Source organism: Schistocerca piceifrons, chromosome X (genome assembly GCF_021461385.2).
Source record: "Schistocerca piceifrons isolate TAMUIC-IGC-003096 chromosome X, iqSchPice1.1, whole genome shotgun sequence".
NCBI lineage: Eukaryota > Metazoa > Arthropoda > Insecta > Orthoptera > Acrididae > Schistocerca > Schistocerca piceifrons.
This window is the reverse complement of record NC_060149.1, coordinates 403,768,184-403,783,051: the sequence shown is the minus strand read 5'-3', so window position 1 is coordinate 403,783,051 and position 14,868 is coordinate 403,768,184. Positions and strand designations below refer to the sequence as shown.

Genomic DNA, 14,868 nt, shown 5'->3' with positions numbered 1-14,868 from the left:
ACACAATGTAGGTATTTTGGGCCTCCACAAGAAATGAAAGTATTAATTGAATTGTTCAACTTCAGACAATTTGGTCTATAACATACTTGCGAGCAGAATTAAGGGAAGAAAGATGTATGCTTTTTTGGTGAAGTGATGAGGCCGACTCTGCGTATTTTGTGACTGTTCATCAATACTGAACTGCCCTCAGTACTAGAAACAAGGCAGAATAAATGAACAGTGGTCTGTATTAAGGGTGGCAGAATATTCGCTTAAGCAACCAAAGTCATTTTCATACGTAGCCTGAAACTCGCAACAGGTCACGTGACCACGTGAGAGTCACATATTGTGACGAAAAACAAAGCAATGTTGCATCCTTAGCGGGAAGTGTCGACAGGTACATGAAATAATATAGACTACGCTATCGACAGGTACATGAAATAATATAGACTACGCTATCGACAGGTACATGAAATAATATAGACTACGCTATTGTTCTATACAGGTCAACGGCCTTGCCACAGTGGTAACACCGGTTCCCGTCAGATCACCGAAGTTAAGCCCTGTCGGGCTGGGCTAGCACTTGGATGGGTGACCATCCGGTCTGTCCAGCGCTGTTGGCAAGCAGGGTGCACTTATCCCTTGTGAGGCAAACTTGGGAGCTACTTGATAGAGAAGTAGACGTTCCGGTCACGAAAACTGACAACGGCCGGGAGAGCAGTGTGCTGACCACATGCCCCTCCATATCCGCATCCAGTGATGCCTGTGGTTGAGGATGACATGGCGGCCGGTCGGTGCTGTTGGGCCTTCATAGCCTCTTCGGACGGAGTTTAGTTTAGTTTATTGTTCTATACGTTGATCAGTGGAAAGTAGATAAATCTGTGTCATCAAGGCGCTGCAGTCATGGACTGTGCGGCTGATCACGGTGGAGGTTCGAATCCTCCCTCGGGCATGGGTGTGTGTGTTTGTCCTTAGGATAATTTTGATTAAGTAGTGTGTAAGCTTAGTGACTGATGACCTTAGCAGTTAAGTCCCATAAGATTTCACACACATTTGAACATTTGTGTCATCAAGGGATACCTACCGTATTAGGAAACCATACACGGTCCAGTCACATTAATGGGTGCGTGGTTTGTTGTTAAAATGGGACTAAACTACTAAAGCCACCAGTCCCCACATTAATGTAACCACCTGTTAAAAGCCTGAATAACCGCGTTTTGCCGCACGGACGTGTAGAAAGTGAGTCAGTGACGTGGAAGGTACCAACAGGGATGTTGAGACATGCCGACTCCAATGCCATGGCCAGCTGCACTAGTTTTCTCGGTTGAGGGATCATGACACGAACAACCTGATCGAAATGCATCCACAGATTCTCCATTGGGTTTGAATCCAGGATCTTCGAAACACACACGTACACTGCGAGCTGTGTGACACGTTGCATTGTCCTGCTGGTAGATGACAACGTGTCACAGAGAAACATGCTACATGGAGGGGTGGAGCGGTCCTCAACGATAGATGCATAATTGTGTTGATCCTTTGAGCCTTCCACAATAACGAAATCACCCAGGGAATGTACGAAAACATCTCCCAGATCATAACGTTCCTTCCTTCGGCTTGGACCATTCCGACGATTGTTTCAGGACCTTTAAACGCCAACGGCTATCAGTGCGATGGAACATAAGACGTGATTCACCTAAAAAAAGGCCACCTGTCGCCACCCAGCGGACATCCAGTTGCGGTATTGGCGTGCAAATTGCAGACTTCGTCTCCAATGACCAGCAGTCATCATGGGTGCATAAATCATGCACCTGCTGCAGAGGGCTATACGCAGCAACGTTCGCTAAATGGTCGTTGAGGACACGCTGTTGCTATCCCCTTTGTTCATTAAGTGGTCAGTTGGTCAACAGTTGCTGTTCGACCGCACACATCTCCGCAGCCGTCGTTCATCCCTGGCATCTATGGCCCATGGTCCACCACAGCTGCCTCGGTCCTGGTTTTGGATAGGGCCATTTTACCATGCATAGTATATTTAACCACGGCGGCATGCGAACAGTGAACAAACTTAGCCGTTTTGGAAATACTTCCACACTTGGCCCGAAAAACCAATGATCATGCCCTTTTGGACGTCAGATAAATCTCTGCGTTTCCGCTGCGCGGAGTGGCCGCGCGGTTTGAGGCGCCATGTCTCGGATTGCGCGTCCCTCCCGCTGGAGGTTCGAATCCTCCCTCGGGCATGAGTGTGTGTGTTGTTCTTAGCATAAGTTAGTTTAAGTCGTGTGTAAGTCTAGGGACCGATGGCCTCAGTAGTTAGGTCCCTTAGGAGTTCACACACATTTGAACATTTTATTCTCCGTTTCCGCGTTACGACAACGAGTCGAGCATAGGCGGTGGTCAAATTAATCCGAGTGGACCGTATAGATGCAGTGTACAGTTTTACTAGGTACTAGGTTCAAATGGTTCAAATGGCTCTAAGCACTATGGGACTTAACATCTGAGGTCATCAGTCCCCTAGACTTAGAACTACTTAAACCTAACTAACCTAAGGATGTCACACATATCCATACCCTAGGCAGGATTCGAACCTGCGACCGTAGCAGCAGATCGGTTCCGGACTGAAGCGCCTAGAACCGCTCGGCCACAGCGACCGGCTAGGTACTAGGAATTCTAAATATAGCAACCAATAAACACAGAGAAAATAGTACCACTAACAGAAGAAATGCCATTCTAACACCGAACCTACTGTTTATTTACCGTCTGACAAGTTTCGGACTTCGCCCATTTCCACAAGTCACGTATTTATATTTAGGATATGGCCGGTGTGGACAGTTCTATCTATGCCATCACACTTAAATGTATCTTATATTTTCATTATCCAGCATGATGCGATCCACGTGACAACAATATTGTATACACAGCGGAGAATTCGTTTTCACCGGATTACACAGTGTGTCCAACTAGCTTATTTATCGTAGGTGTAATCCAATAAGAACAAAGTCTCCATTGTGTATACAATACTAATGTCACATGGATTACATCATGCTGTGTAATGAAGATATGTACATTCAAGTGTCATCATATAAACAGAACTGCCCACGCCAACTAAGCCCAACACTAGTGAACCAATAAATAAACAGCAGTTTTTGTGCTAAAATGTCTTTTCTTCAATTTTTGAGAACTGCAATGCGTGACGTACTGATCACATTTCTAGAACCAGCAATGTTACATTCTGAGTAACAAATGTCTAAACAAATAAAAAAAATGGTCTCAAATAGACAAGAAAACAATGTGTACTGAGAAGTATAATTATTATGTACGCATAAGCCCACAGGCGGTGCATGAAACCAGTCTTCGAACTGCACACCACAAAAACAACATTATCGAGTCAGATGAATTCGACCTGATTCCGAAGCTTGTTTTGTAGTATGTAAAGTCAGATGTCAATATTTTCTTGTTCCGACCGTCGTGCGTCGGTGCCAGACAGCGGTTAGATAAACTGGCAGTGCCACGTGGCTGGCGCCTGTCGATTCCCTGACTTACAGAGGAGAAATTGACGTCATCGACGCCTTAAATAGGCGTCCAGCAGTCCAATCGGCCGCGCGCAGCAGGTCAGCCTTATTGACTGCTTCCTCCGCCTCCTGTGTCGCAGAGTACCTTCCCTTTCTTTTATGTTCTCCAGCTCTCTTTCTTATTTTAAATTTTTGTGGCTGTTGTTGTTGTTGTTGTTGTAGTGTCTTACGTGAGGTTTGCTATCTATCCTGTCATATTCCTCCACCACTGTTTACTGTTTCCTACGTGGATCATTCTGCACTGGCACATGTTCCCAGGTTGGTATACGTATAATACGGAGACGACATAATAAAGTGTGGCCCAGGAGGAATGGTCAGTATTTAGGGATATTGCAGGAATGCTCATCTGAAGCAAAAAATTTCGTATGGACATATGCCCTGTTACGAATGGGTTCCGAGACACGACACATTTAATGTACATTTGTTTTTGTGCTACTGGCGCGCACGTATTTGTCTTACCCACCCAACCTCCCTGACGATTTATTTTCTTCCAAGGGGTGCTCAACCTTTTCCGGCTTGAGGTCTACTGCATGCAATTTAGATCATTTAGATGTCTATTGACTTAAAAATTCATGAAGTTTTAACCACGAAACTGAAAATTACCGGTAGCTAAAATGAACCATATTAACTAAAAAAATACATAAAAGGTAATTTTCTCTCCATCAAAAGTTGTAAGCCTACTACTCAGTTTTAGAGATATTACATGCGTTAGAAAAATTAAAATATACAAAATCATAAATGTCCAAAAAGTTTGGTGACGTACTTGGCTTTGCGTATCATTGGCATGTGTATTACAATCTGGTAAAAAATTTGACAGAACCAACCTTACACAGTCTGCAAGATGAGGCTCAGTCGATTTATTTCAACACTTAGATTTCACTACGTTCATCGTTGAAAACGCTGCCGCACATAGATAACTTGATAAAAAAAATGACAAAACATACGATGCCACTTTTACAATGTTAGGGTAGGTTTTTAAGCTCATTAATTTCCGAAAGTTATCGTCATTATATTCTGACGTTAAGGAAATGTCATTTCCAAATCGAGTTATTTCTTCCTCAAGTTAAGTCTCACAACACGAGAAAAGAGTACTCTGTTTACTTGAAATATCATCCACATCCTTTTTTTTGAAAGGTTGAGCTTTGAAACCTAGAACAGGTTCCGTTGCTTTGAAATCCGAAAATCGGTTCTGTTCTTCCCAGTCACCATAGAAGTGGTATGTTTTACGGTGTGTAGCGGCACTCATTTTTCATAAACACGTAACCTGACGATGCAGGAGGAAACATTGTTGCTTGGCGCCAGCGTTAAAGGCAGTAAAATGCAAATGGAGACGAAAGAGGCAGATACAATGTTGTCAGACTACCGCCTACAAAAGCCGCGCGAAATACAAAAACAGCTCATTTAAATAGATTTCGGACAAAGGTTTTGGGCGATCGACTCGTAAAGCCATAGCGATCGACCAGTCGATCGTGATAGGCGGGTTGAACACCCCTATTCTAGCCCAACCTACTTCGTTGCTTTCAGTCTCTTTGGTCGGAGTGTCTTTCTGCCATTAAACCAGCCCGTGTAACGCGCTGTTGTTCATGGTATGTTGTGACTGAAGTGGTGCTAGGGATTGTGAGCGTATCAGAGAGAAGCATCGGTTAACTGAGTTTGTATACTCGCGGGCTCAAACGCCACACATCTAAACTAATGAAAAATATGCAGATATAATGTACGTATACTTACGGCTTCTGCGATTATAGTGCTCCTGTTGCTATCGAAGAATACCATCGGCGCTTTCCGACGCGTCGAATTTCTGATAGTAGGATGTTACCCAGAGCTTTAAGCACGCTGCGCGAAGTAGATATTTATCTAACAAGGGGAGGCCGCCAATTGTGAAATTCAGATTCGATTCATACTGCGCATAATAAAAGCTCATGGCCAGAGGTGTAATGTGGCAAAGTAGGGAGATGCACATCTCAGCCGTTGTCGAGAAAATCGACAGTTAAAAGAAACCGTTGCTGTAAAATACTCTCTACGATGCATGTCGGTGAAGGTGGATCGCTCTCCAATTGTACCGCCTCCATTTTTCCGTTTGTTTAACAGGGTGTACCAAAGCTCTCACGTCCGCACTGATTTTCGACGATGTTATAAGTTGAGCTAGGGACCCCATCTACCTTCTTTCGAAGTTAGCAGGCAACTACGCTGTTATGCGGCGGCTCGTTTCGGCCCATTCAACATCTGTCCTTCAAGTGTAACGAGCGAGTAACGGAGTTTATATTTCATACCTGCCACAGCAAATTTGTGTTCGTGGGGTTTCTATTCTAATTCGAACGTTTGACTTACGCTATACGTATTCGTTTCGGAATATCGTTTCTACGTCTTCCGTTAACTATACGTGGTTAACATTATGAAGACAATTAATAACATTTGTGAAATACAACTTTGTTTGGGGAAAACACAATGATGTTCGAAGTCGCCAGTTTTTCCACGGCAAACGACTTTCAACAACTTATTATATGCATAATTGTTGCAACTGATTGCCGGGAATTTTATATATATATATATATATATATATATATATATATATATATATGTGTGTGTGTGTGTGTGTGTGTGTGTGTGTGTGTGTGTGCATATGTATACACACATTTGAATTACAAAAAACAAATACTAAAAAAATAAAAATAAAAGGTTGCATGGCGCGAGATTCGATCCGGCGACCTTCGGATTACGATCCCGAGCGCTTACCGCTGCGCCATGACGCTGTAGAAAAGTATTAATCGTAGAGAGTATTTCACAGCAACGGTTTATTTTAACTGTCGATTTTCTCGACAACGGCTGAGATGTGCATCTCCCTACTTTGCCACATTACACCTCTGGCCATGAGCTTTTATTATGCGCAGTATGAATTGAATCTGAATTTCGCAATTGGCGGCCTCCCCTTGTAAGTTCCCATTTTTGTTCTGCACGTGTGCCTCAACAACCTGCGCAGAAACAGCAACACATTGTTGAAATAGTGCAGCGTAGTCCTTCTACCATGTACATCAGAGGTGTTCTCGGAAACAACTCGAAATAGACAATAGAGCCTATCTCCAAATGAAGTATTTTGCTTGAAATGATCAATATTGTCATATTCCTGAATATTGACCGTTCCTCCTAAGATACACTGTATAAACTTTCGGAACATTGACCGAAACCTACCTAGCTGATACTCCAGTCTTTCCATACCAGACCGATGTGTTGAATCGGATTTCATCCTTACGCGAGTTTTCTTTCATTATTTATAGTTCAGCAAATAGACATTTCTAGATTTGAAGAATGCTGTGATCTGCATGGGGGATATGAGAGCATCACACCAAAGGATCCGTGGCGTCTCCAGCACAACTTCGCGGGTCATAGAGGCTCAGTTCGAAGCGGGACTCATCACTGAATACAATTCTACTCCAGTCAATGATATTTCAGGCTGGACAACGGTGGGTCGCTAACCCGACCGTCGCCCGCTATACTGCCCGACAACCAGGAGTGGAAATGGAAATGCCGTGTGGTTAGGGCCACCAACCGGTAAGACCGTTCGCCTGGTGCAAGTCTTTCGAGTTGACGCCACTTCGGCGACTTGCGTGTCGATGGGGATGAAATGATGATGATAAGGACAACACAAAACTCAGTCCTTGAGCGGAGAAAGTCTCCGACCCAGCCGGGGATCGAACCCGGGCCGTTAGGTATGACATTCCGTCGCGCTGACCACTCAGCTGCCAGGGGCGAAAAACCAGGAGTGATGGTTTGGGGTGCCATTTCTTTTCATAGCACGACCCCTTTGGTTGTCATCAGCGGTACGTCGACGATATTCTACGTACCGTTTTCTTGCCTTTCATGGCAAGCACACGGAGAGAGTTTCTGTTGCCTGTGACAGCAATGTGACAACATCTCTCTCCAACTGTGAACTTTTGGAGCATTATGGGCAGGCCCTCCAATCATCCCGGGATTTTGATGATTTAACGCGCCAATTGGACAGAATTTGACACGATATCCCTTCAACAGGACATCCAGAAACTGTCAATCAATGTTAAGCCAAATAACTACTTGATAAGGGTCAGAGGTAGAGAACACATTATTGAAAAAACCATCCAATTTCTCTGAAACTGTATCATTTGTTTGTCTGTACATGTTCATAACGTCTACCGACTTCCGTCCCATTTGGACAATTCCTTCGTCGTGCGTCCTTTTTTCTGTCTTACAGTGTATTTCAGTGAGGTTGTGCAATACGTACGAACTCAGGTTGGAATCAGGGTGATCTGCTAGCAGGAGGAGGATGGACAAGGACGCTGCTTGACTGTGACTGGATGGGAACTTGGGTCGGATGTGAAGTCTCCCAGGATAGCCGAGCTGTCAAGGTGACCATTTGCGTTAAGCGGGAAATCTGGGTTCGAGTCCGGCACAAATTTTCACCTGTCGTCTTTGGACTTGTTTGAAAGCCTGAATCTGGCTGATATCGTTGGTTTCTCTTAATTCCTACCAGTACAACCACTCCACAAAAGATCCGAGGATGTTTCGAACAGCTCTAACGACAATGGCTAAAATTCTGGCAGAGATTACAGGCAGTGTCAGCACGAACCGTCAGGAACAGATTACGTGAAGCCTGGATTAAAATCACGAGTTGCCGTACGTCATTTACTGCTCACACAATACTTGTATAGGGTAGAGCCAAAGCCATCTGTATGTGTTCAGGGATGAGCCAGTCTCGCTTTATTTTGTGGTATTCCTTAGAAGACCTGGTGAAAGGTCACAGAAAGCTGCGATTCCAGAGATCCGTACCTCTCCAATCCTGGAATCATGGTAGGAGGAGCTATGGAATATGACAGGAGGACTGAGGTGGTAATAGTCGAAGGGAGGCTGAGTGTTCGCCAGTACGTGGAAAACTATCGTTACACCCTTCATGCCCAGAATTCCAAATGATGTATTCCAGTAGGATAATGCAAGACCCCACACTGCAGTTCACTCCACAAACGCATTGACAAATGTACAGAGTCTTGATTGGCCTGTTTGGTCTCCTCATGTGTCACCCATATAACATGTCTGGAATTCGATGGGAAGACGTATTTTTTCACACTTCGTGGTTTTGACACACCATGTGTTGTAGTCATGCCAAATATACAAGATGACATTTGGAGTATGTTTATTCCACGCCACAACGAATACTAGAAAATATTCATATTGTTGTTGACAATGGCCATCAGTGCCAAATGGAATAAAACTTAATTGTTTAAGCTATGTAATGTGATGAACACCTCCGCAAAATATTATAAACATCGGTCTGGACCTTCATGGTGTAACACTTTCCATTTCCTTCAGTATATGTGCACCATCAGCACTCCAACTTACATCAAGTAATTGTCTTCAAAAAACTACATTAGCCTAGAGGGCTTTGGCAAACTAGTATACACATCCTCGTTGAAAAAACACATTACTAGAAAGAAAGAATACTGGGGTATAGCGTCTAATCGATGAGAGGTCTGTATCTAAATACATGCTTTAGAGTAACAGGTACGTGGCGGAGGGTACACTTTACTGTTCCATATATTAACGTTTCTTCACGTCGCATTTACGCAGGGAGCGTAAGAGCAAATGACTGCTTGTACGCTTCTTCTCTGAGCTGTCGTTTGCCTAATTTTATTAGCACAGACTCTAGGAGATAGATGCGTAGGAGGTTAAATAATATTCGTAGCTCTTTGCCCTGAGACACTGTTCTCGAAGTTTCCTTAACAAGTTATCATGAGTTATATTGTGTCTTTCTTCAAGAGTCAGCCAGATGATATTTTTCAACATTTCTGTTACTCCCTCTCGTCAGTCAAACAATCGTTTGTCAAAAAATGGTTCAAATGGCTCTGAGCACTATGGGACTTAACATCTGAGGTCATCAGTCCCCTAGAACTTAGAACTACTTAAACCTAACTACCCTAAGGACATCACACACATCCATGCCCGAGGCAGGATTCGAACCTGCGACCGTAGCAGTCGCGCGGTTCCAGACTGAGCGCCTAGAACCGCTAGACCACCGCGGCCGGCAATCGTTTGTCCATTCGCAGCACCCTATTCGGTGTCTCCTGTTAGTCTGACATTTTTCCTAAAATCTTGAACAGTAGTCAAGCGTGGACCATACAAATGTTTTGTATAAAGTGAACAAACTATTGTTTCGCAATATCCCGTCAATGAATTTTAGTTTGTCATCTGCTTTACCCACAACCGAGCCTACGTAGCGGTTCTATCTCGTATCTGTGTTGTGTGTTATGATCGATCAAGTCGTTTCCGACTCCGACTCCTGGTGATAAAATAAACGATGTCTCTCCATGCACTAATGGACGTTGTTTTGATTCTCAATTCTTCCGGGTTCATTCCGGTGCTTTCTTTGATGTCTTCTTTTCGCCTTCTCCTTGGTTTTCCTCTACGTCTTTGCCCTTCTTTTCTTACGAGCGTTACTGTTTTTCTAGTAAGTCTCCTGCTTTCACGATGTACACCAAATACCTTAATTTTATCTGCAGTTTTTAGACCTCCAAAGATATTTTTTTTTTATTTTTCCAGCGATGGTTTTATTACTTACTTTTACAGTCTATGAAAACCTCAGGATTCTTCTCCAAACCAACCTTTCAAAAGGATCAATTTTATTACGATCCACTTTTTCGTTGTCCACGACTCACAGTAATAGAAAACTAAGGGGAAGATCAAAGTTCCAGCCATTTTTATTTTGGTCGGTACTGACAGTTGTCTTTCCTTTACCAACTTACTTAATTTAGCAGTAGCGATTTTTCAGTTTGCATCCTTTTTATTTCCTCAGTTCAGTAGCTGCTTTTAGTTAACGTAGATCCTAAAAATATGTACATTCATCGGCTTCCTCAGTGATTTCTCCATCTACTACCACATTAGTCTTCATTCTTGTCGTTCATTTTTTTCTTCAAATTTAGCCTAATTATACCTCTATGCGCTGTTAATAGCGAGTCTTTGTATAAGATGACATACTGCGGTTGTGATCCAGTTATTCTGTAGGCGAATGATACCGCACTCAACATCAGATTTCCCTACATAAGAGCTGTTCGTCTGTATTTGTAGCAAGCTGATGTGTTTTTTTAAATGTAAATGGATATTATTGCAATTTTGACACACCTCCGCAGCCGAGTTGCTAATGCACGCCTGTCTGGTGGCACAAAATAATATAAGCATGCTATACCTTTACCAACTGGAAATTCTCTTGAGATGTTAACGGGTACGGAGTGAAGTTTGCACTACTCTCGCTGATGTACCGAAACCTATTGTAAGGGTATTACTCTTCATTCTCTTTATAAAAAAATATCCCTTATAATTATTTGTTCAAAATTATTTCAGTACTATCATCTGTCCAAGGCAGAAGATCTTAGACGAATATTTTTGTCTTCAGGCGTACAAAAAGCATTGGTACCACGACAGTTATTTACTTTTACATACTTTTAATTTTTCTTTTGCAATTAACAGGTACATGAATAAAATATTTGCTTGTGGATGCAACAGGCTATACTAATACTAACACAGACATGATCTATCCATTCCTGACGTTACTGAGAACGCTACATAGTTAGTAAAGCCTGGAATCTTCAGTTACCGTAGAAAGATTTCAACATGTTATTATAAATAAAATATACCCACAGTGCAGAAGTATTTTTGAGGCACTGCAAAATTATAGACTGACAAGCATGAGGTTACTGGAGTAGCTGATGCAACTGGTGCCGAGTTGGCTGTGATGGAGTGAGTTAGCTAAAGTGATTTTGTAGAATAGTAATGCATTCTTGACTAAGGGCAACAACAGGAGATTGCTCTTGAGTCTTTTTTTGTGGTCGGAGTAGAGATGACTGGGACTGACATGGAGTCTAACAGAAATGTTGTGGAAGAGGACTATATTGGAGTCGGTGGCGTACAGTAGGATATACGCTGTCTGATGGATGTTGCTGGAAATACATCAACACGTCTTCTTCGTAGATCAAATATTACAGTGTCATCTTACAGTGTGGTATGGTTGCTCACAAGAGTATGCTAGTATACGCAGCGGTCGAATGGGGCCATGCATTGCTGTGTCGTGCGCGAGGACGAGTGCAGCAGCTGGCGCGGCATTTACCCGTCGAAGGACTGCGTGTGTAAGTAGTGGACCCACACATACGCCTACGCGCCACGTTCGCGGTCGCCGGGCGCTCAGGTAACGTAAAAATAGCTGGCCTCCGCAGATGACGTCGCTAACGCTCGCTAGTGACGTCACTATTGATCCGCTAGTGGCCAGTTTAATCTTGGTGACTGAAGAAATCTTCATCTACATATACGTCTATGCTCTACAAGCCACCTTATGATGTGTGGCGGAGGCCAATTACGGTACCACTATCTGTTCATCCTTTCATTGTTCCATTCACGAATGGCATGTGTGAAGAACGATTTTCGGTAAACCTTCGTATTAGCTCTAATTTCGTGAATTTTCTCGTTGTAGTGATTTCACAAGCTATGTGCAGCACTTGGGTTTCGTATTTCAAATGACGATAAACCATTCACAGTTGTGCTTATTAATTCTGAGTCCTCCTCGCAAACAATAACTGAAGTCAAAGTTACATATCTGAGAAATGTTTATCAAGTCAAACTTGACAGTCCACAAATATCAGTAAGTATTCTACCACGGTTCTCTAACGATGGCAGGCATCCGCATAAGGGTACGTTTATGCTGTAACCTCGTTGCTCGCACCTAGCTGTTTGCTGCTGGCATATCACAATTGCGTGCCGGTGGCCTTGTTACATTTACGCTGCACATCGCTGCATGCTGGTCGCGCAGACATTACGCTTCTCGCCAATAACGTTGACATTGTGACTATTCACATCGCTAGTTGAGTGAGTTATGTGCAGTGTGAAGGACAAACTGTGTTCTGTGTATCGTATAACGCCAATAACGTGGCCCACTCATGCCAAAAATGAGGTTATTGACAACGAGATAGAAGAAGAGGTATGTATGCACCTTCTGGACGAATACCGGTCACATTGCACATACTTTCAGCAGTGCTAACAACAGCTCAAAAATTATCCAGAACATTTACGAATGTTGCAACATTTTTTCCAGTTTATTTTAAATATTACTGAAGCAGAATAGTTTACGATAAGCAAAATTATTTACATAATTTGCAATGAAGAGCAATTCGTAGGCTTACTCACTCTGAGGTAATATTTCATCAGTTTCTATCCACTTAAAGTACTACATCTGCCACTTGTAGATTTTCGTGTCGATATTCTAACGGAAAGAAGAAAACGATAAATTAGGTGAAACAGAGGAACTAACTTCTAAAAATTATTATACCTGGTATTATACATCATGAAGCGGTAGTGATGATGTGTGTTCCTCTGGTCCGGGACAGCTTTGCGTCCAAAAACGGTTGAAATAAGTGCCTGTTTAAAATTGTCACGCGGCGCGGAGTGGCCGCGCGGTTTGAGGCGCCATGTCACGGATTGCGCGGCCCCTTCCGTCGGAGGTTCGACTCCTCCCTCGGGCATGGGTGTGTTTGTTAATTAGTTTAAGTAGCGTTGTAAGCCTATGGACTGATGACCTCAGCAGTTTCGTCTCGTAAGAATTAACACACATTTGAACATTTAAAAATCGTCAGTTGTAGTTCTCATAACAATACTGTCTGCGAATGGCGGTTTCACTGGTAGGATGCTGGAAAAATGTAGTCAACCTACAAAGGAGATTGCATACAAAACTTAGGTGCGATGCATCCTAAAATACTGCTCAAGTGTGTCAGACCCACACAAAATGCAGAAACATTTGAGCTGACGTATGTTTGAAGTTAAACGCAAACAATCTCTCGAAAGACCACTTACAAAATTTAAAGTACCAGTATTAAGTGAGGAGTCAGGCAATATAGTACAGCTCCCTACGTATCATTCTTGGAGTGAACGTCAAGATAAAATTAACCTAATTACGGACGGCACAGAGCCACTTAAGAAGTCGTTTTCCCGCTCTCCATACGCGACTGGAACAGGAAGAAACCTTAATACGTATGTGCTACGGTAGGAAGACCTGCCATGTACTTCACAGTAGTTCGCAGAGTGTGTATACAGACAGCCGGCCGAGGTGACCGAGCGGTTTCAATGTTCTACAGTCTGGAACCGCGCGAGCGCTACGGTCGCAGGTTCGAATCCTGCCTCGGGCATGGATGTGTGTGATGTCCTTAGGTTAGTTAGGTTTTCGTAGTTCTAAGTTCTATGGGACTGATGACCACAGCAGTTAAGTCACATAGTGCTCAGAGCCATTTGAACCATTTTTGATACAGACAGAGAAGTAGAAGCTCGTGTATGAAGTGCAAGCACATTAATTAGGATTACACGTGAAAAACCTTGCGACGAGGAGCAATCAAACACGGCACAGCTAGAGTGATCCTGAAGTAGCCAGCCACAGCCCACGTTTCAGGACGATAGACCATGATCGCTGCCCCAAACCCGAACCAGCTTGACATCCTCCGTTAAGTTCTAGAACGACTGACGAAACTGGCATGCTCACTGCTCCGAACACGAACTCGCTTGGTACCCTTGCCTGGCGACCAGGCGGTAAACAGCAACGGTTCAGGTTAAATGCGCCAGTAAGACGCAGTGGGCTTATTCGATAATCGCTGTAGCCGGCTGGCGTGGTGCGTAAGGTGAAGTTATGAAACGTCCCCTTTGAACAATTTATATAGGACTGTGCTTAACCTGACACACAATATTTTTAGCGCAACGCAATCTGACTTTCAAAATTCCCTACAAAAGAATGGCCCTGACTAACATTAAACTATACGTTTCACAAATCACTTACCTCACAAAAATCTTCGCTGCTCAAGCTACTGCAATACAGGAGCGCCACTACTGCCAGCTAAATAAAAGATTCAAACTATGGAAGGCACTAACTACTGATAGGGATAGTTAGCAAATGAAAGATATTAATAGAGAACAAACAATGTATTTACCTTGATATCATCATGTATAAATATACCAGTTCATGACAAATTAGAAACCTCCGCCATCTCTCTCCCCACATCCACCACTGCTGGCGGCTCACCTCCAACTGCCCAACGCTACGCGCTGTTCACAGCCAGCTGCCTAACACTACAATGGCGAGTATTACAACAATGCAAAGCAGACACAGACTGCCCACAGCACAGCCAGTGATTTTCATACAGAGGTGGCGTTACCAATAAAAAAACCTAAACAGCCTACTTACAAAGTGTCAACAAAAATGGCACCCTAAGGCAAATACACTGGAACTATACGATAATTACGAGACTCTCACATCAGTATTAGCAATAAAGGACAA

The 14,868-nt window shown here is 43.3% G+C and overlaps 1 pseudogene; it reads left to right on the top strand.

Annotated features, from left to right (window-relative positions):
- Positions 1–484: 484 nt before the first annotated feature.
- Positions 485–602, top strand: LOC124723488 (annotated as a pseudogene).
- Positions 603–14,868: the final 14,266 nt, after the last annotated feature.